The sequence below is a fragment of the Euprymna scolopes genome, chromosome 17 (assembly GCF_053919585.1).
Source record: "Euprymna scolopes isolate OS-2025 chromosome 17, ASM5391958v1, whole genome shotgun sequence".
Taxonomy (NCBI): domain Eukaryota; kingdom Metazoa; phylum Mollusca; class Cephalopoda; order Sepiida; family Sepiolidae; genus Euprymna; species Euprymna scolopes.
Window position 1 is genome coordinate 23,195,658 of NC_136498.1, and position 6,001 is coordinate 23,201,658.

Below are 6,001 nucleotides of genomic sequence, written 5' to 3' on the forward strand. Positions count from 1 at the left end.
ATGATATAATTTAACAATGATGTATCTATTCGTGGTTTATTTATCATGGTCTAATTTAATATTAATTTAACTAATCGTGGTAATTTAATCATGGTCTAATTTAAATTTGATTTTACTAATATGGGCTAATTTATCATGATCTAATTAAAAATCGATCTAACTAATCGTGGCAAATATATCATGGCCTTATTTAAAATATATCTAAGTAAACATGGCCAATTTATCATGGTCTAATTTTAAATTGATTTTACTAATATGGCTGATTTATTATGGTCTAATGTAAAATTGATGTAACTTATGTAATATATAAATCGATATAACTTAAGTGATGTAAATTAAATTGATGTAACTTATTAAATTAATCGTGGTTAATTTTTCATGGTCTAATTTAAAATTCATTTAACTAATCGTGGCTAATATATCATGGTCTGATTTAAAATTGATTTAACTAATTGTAGCTAATTTATCATCATCTAATTTAACATTGATTTTATTAATCGTTGGTAATTTATCATGATCTAATTTAAAATTGATTAAACTAATCGTGGCCAATTTATGACGGTCTTATTTAAAATATATCTAAGTAAACATGGCTAATTTATCATTGTCTAATTTCAAAATGATTTAACTAATATCGCTAATTCATTATGGTCTAATTTTAACTTGATGTAAGCTATGTAATATAAATTTATGTAACTTATGTGATTTTAATCGTGGCAAATTTATCATGGTCTTTTTTAAAATTGATTTAACTAATCGTGATAAATTTAATATGATCTAATTTAACATGGATGTAACTCATCATGGCAAATTAATATTGGCCTTATTTAAATGTAATTAAACTAATCTGGCCTTATTTATCATGATCTACTTTAAAAGTGATTTAACTAATCGTGGAAAATTTATCTTGGCCTTATTTAACATTGATGTTTCTAATGGAGGCTAATTTATCATGATCTTATTTAAAATTGATCCAACTAATCGTGGCATATTTATCATGGCCTAATTTAAAATTTATTTAACTAAACATGGCCAATTTATCATGGTCTAATTTAAAATAGATTTAACTAATATGGTTGATTTATTGTGGTCTAATGTAAAATTAATGTAACTTATGTAATATATAAATCCATATAACTTAACTTATGTAAGTTAAATTGATATAACTGATGAAATTTAATCGTGGTTAATCTATCATGGTCTAATTTAAAATCTATTTAAGTAATCGTGGCTAATTTATCATGGTCTTATTTTAAATTGATTTAACCAATCTTGTCTTATTTATTATGGTCTAATTTAAAATTTATTTAACTAATCGTTGCTAATTTACCATGGTCTTTTTTTAAAATTGATTTAACTAATCGTTGCTAATTTATCATGGTCTTATTTAAAATATATTTAAGTAAACATGGCTAATTTATCATGGTCTAATTTAAAATTGATTTAACTAATATGGCTAATTTGTCATGGTCTAATTTTAACTTGATGTAAGTTATGTAATATAAATGTATGTAACTTATGTGATTTGAATCTTGATTAAACTAATCGTGTCTAATTTATCATGGTCTAATTTAAAATTGATTTAACTAATCGTAGCTAATTTATCATGGTCTTTTTTATCATTATCTGATTTAACATTGATTTATCTCATAGTTTCTATTTTTTATGGTCTAATTTAAAATTTATTTAACTAATCCTGGCTGATTTGTCATGGTCTAATTCAAAATGGATTTAACTAATCGTGGCTTATTTATCATTATCTAATTTAACATTGATGTAACTAATCGTGGCTAATATATCATGGCCTAATTTAAAATTGATTTTACTAATCGTGGCTAATGTATCATTGTCTAATTTTTAATTGATTTTATTAATCGTAGCTAATTTATCATGATATAATTTAAAATCAATTCAACTAATCGTGGTAAATTTATCATGGCCTAATTTAAAATTGATTTTACTAAATCTGGCTTATTTATCATGGTCTAATTAAAAAATTTATTTAACTAATATGACTAATTTATTATGGTCTAATGTAAAATTGATGTAACTTATGTTATATAAATTGATGTAACTTAGCTTATGTAAGTTAAATTGATGTAACTTATGTAATTTAATCGTGGTTTATTAATCATGGTCTAATTTAAAATTGATTTAACTAATCGAGGCTAATTTATCATGGTCTAATGTAAAATTGATTTAACTAATCGTGGCTAATTTATCATGGTCTAATTTAAAATTGATTTAACTAATCGAGGCTAATTTATTATGGTCTAATTTAACATTAATTTAAGTAATCGTGGCCAATTGATCATGGTCTAATTTAAAATTAATATAACTAATCGTGGCTAATTTATCATGATCTAATTAAAAATTGATTTAATTTCTATAATATATTTCTTTTAGTCTGCCTATTTTTTCGCCTGTCTCTACGTTCAATTTTTGCTCGAAAACTACTGTGTTTATTAAACTGAAATTTTGTAAGAACCTTGGTTTTGATAAGGTGCAGCAAGATAGTTATTATTGTATCTGGCCGAGATACCATCATTTAGTTAGGGATTAGTTACCACAATACCACATTTACTCTAGAAGTTTTCTCAGAAACTACGGTCACACTCTGGTTATAATTTTGTATAGACCTTTATTAAATATTACGGTATCTGTTTGATGCAGTATTAGGAATTAATAGGCACTAATCACCACAATACCGCATTTAATGTAGAAGTTTTCTCGGGTATGGCCTGTACGATCTAACTGAAAATAAGCATGGATCTTTGTCATGATAAGGTGTAGCGAACAATGTATTACGGCATCTCTTCGATCCACAGTAAGCGATTAATAGGGAGTAGTTAATATGGATGAAAACAAATTAGTATCATGCAAAAAAATGAACACATATTAAACCATTTTCAACCATCAAGTTGATATAAATCACTCATTCTAAGTCAATTCCCTATAACTTCGACCCGTTTTAAACGGGCCAAAAAATTGAATTAAGGTCTATCTTTACCCCAGCTTCCTAACTTTTGCCATATGTTTCACCTGTATGAAATGGGTGAGTAAATATCTGCGAACGCTAAAGAGTAAGACCAAGTCCATTATCTGTCTTGAAGCCTCACGATTCTTATCAACTACGTACTTCCGTTGACGTCACCGTAGCACTTCAATTATCGAAGCAGGTGTTTTTTATGATTGATATTCCCTACGCTGCAAACGGCAATAGGACGTCATGTTTTTAATCTGTCAATGTTTTCTTGATAATATATTTTACAAGTGCTATGCACACAATGTTTACTCGACGTTCTAGGTGTGGAGATATCTTACTCGAAACAATTTCAAATATGTTTAAACTGTTCAGCTTGAAAGAAAAGTTTAAAATAACATTAAAAAACAATCTAAACGAATTTAAAGTATTTTTAGTCGCGTGCAAGTGACTCTATAAGTAACTCCGTCGGACGGTCGGTCTGTCGATCGGTCCGTCAAACTTTTGTGGTTGGCCTTTTGGTTAAAATCAAAAGTCTGTTGTTAATAGATGCTGTTCTTAGATTTTTAAGCTTTTCTTGGCCTTTTGGCCAAGATCAAAGTGTAGTATCTATTCCGGCAGATACTGCACTTAGGATAATTTGTACCAGTCAATGGAGGGGAGGCCCTCTATACTGGGACAATTATTATTTTTGGTAACCAGAGTGCCCCCTTTTTGCCTACTTTTAGTGGAGCTGGTTTTTACCTCACATTAAAAACGGCCTTGTGCCTAATTTGCTCAGTGGGGGAGCAAATAAATACCATCTATTCCGGCAGATACTGCAAGCTATGACTAGCAAAGACCAGATGTGGGGGCAATCCCACATGCCTGACCTTTAACCAGCTCCCATTTCCCACCTCTCGGGAGCTGGTCCCCTTTTTCCCTTCCCCCTCCCTTCACTCCTCAAATTAAAAATCGGCCTTGTGCCTAATTTGCTCGGTGGGGGAGCAAATAAATACCATCTATTCCGGCAGATATTGCAAGCTATGACTAGCTAGGACTAGCTATGACTAGCAAAGACCAGATGTGGGGGCAACCCCACATGCCTGACCTTTAACCAGCTCCCATTTCCCACCTCTCGGGAGCTGGTCCCCTTTTTTCCCTTCCCCCTCCCTTCACTCCTCACATTAAAAATCGGCCTTGTGCCTAATTTGATCGGTGGGGGAGCAAATAAATACCATCTATTCCGGCAGATACTGCAAGCTATGACTAGCAAAGACCAGATGTGGGGGCAATCCCACATGCCTGGCCTTTAACCAGCTCCCATTTCCCACATCTCGGGAGCTGGTCCCCTTTTTTCCTTCCCCCTCCCTTCACTCCTCACATTAAAAATCGGCCTTGTGCCTAATTTGCTCGGTGGGGGAGCAAATAAATACCATCTATTCCGGCAGATACTGCAAGCAAAAACCATATGTAGGGGCAACACCACATATAAGACCTTGGTCAATATGGGGGCAACCCTTTATACTAATTGTCACTATCCAGCTCCCCTACTCCCGGGGAGTTTGTTCCCATTTTCCCTTCACTCCTCAAATTAAAAATCGGCCTTGTGCCTAATTATCTCGGTGGGAGAGCAAATAAATACCCTTTTCTTGGCCTTTTGGTCAGGATCAAAGTGTAGTATCTTCCGTCAGATACTGCAAGCAAAGACCATATGTGGGGGCACCCCCACATATAAGACCTCGGTCAATGTAGGGGCAACCCTTCATACCAATTTTCACAATCCAGCTCCCCTATTCCCCGGAGAGTTGGTCCCCATTTCCTCTTCACTCCCATATTAAAGATCGGCCTTGTGCCTAATTTGCTCGGTGGGGGAGCTAATAAATATCCTTTTTTTTTGGCCTTTTGGCCAAGATCAAAGTGTAGCTTCTGTTCCAGCAGATACTGCAAGCAATGACCATATGTGGGGGAAACCCCACATATAAGACCTTGGTCAATGTAGGGGCAACCTTTCATACCAATTGCCACTATCCAGCTCCTCTACTCCCCGGGGAGCTGGTCCCCATTTCCCCTTCACTCCTCACATTAAAAATCGGCCTTGTGCCTAATTTTCTCGGTGGGGGAGCAAATAAATACAAACCCCACATATAAGACCGTGGTCAATGTAGGGACAATCCTTCATACCAATTGTCACTTTCCAGCTCCTCTACTCCATAGGGAGTTGGTCCCCATTTCCCCTTCACTCCTCACATTAAAAATCGGCTTTGTGCCTAATTTGCTCGTTGGAGGAGCAAATAAATACAGCTTTTTTTGGCCTTTTGGCCAAGATCGAAGTGTAGTATCTGTTCTTACTACATGCTGTACTTATTGTGATATAAAGTGGGGAATCACTTTTCTGTATTAATTTAATGTAAATAATCACCCACTTTACAACCAGTTAGTCTCAAAGCCATTCATTTTCCAGATCATTCAAGTAGTTTTTGAAGGATTCCAGTTATTTTTTAAGCATTCAAGTATGTTTAAGAATGCTTAAGGTCATTCAATTCATCCTTAAGTTCATTAAAGTCATTCTAAGTCATTTACTTTGTATTTATTTATTTAAGTCATTTCAGCCCATTTTTCGATCATTTTAGTTTATCTTTAAGAATTTTGTGTCAATCCTACATTCAAGCATTCATTCATTACACGAGAGTACGCGTCTAATGGCCATCGGCCTTGTTAATACTGAACATTTAATCTCATAAAAAAGGAGTAACATTTATTGCTCGTTGACATATAATGAGTGCCTTATGCCAAATTAGTAGTCAAATATCGTTACATTTATGCTCATTTTTACATCAACTACTAATCTCCATTAATCCTTACGCATGCATCAAAACGATACTATAATGCTTAATTTCCTGCAGTTTATCATAACAAATATATATTCCAATTTTCAACCAGATCGTCATAGCAGTTTCCGAAAAACCCTCTAGAGTAAATGTGGTATTGTGGTCAATATTTCTTTTACAAACGACTCACCATTTATCAATGCACGGA

The 6,001-nt window shown here is 33.3% G+C and overlaps 1 pseudogene; it reads left to right on the plus strand.

The window, feature by feature from the left end:
- Positions 1-5,264: 5,264 nt before the first annotated feature.
- Positions 5,265-5,389, plus strand: LOC145297217 (U2 spliceosomal RNA; annotated as a pseudogene).
- Positions 5,390-6,001: the final 612 nt, after the last annotated feature.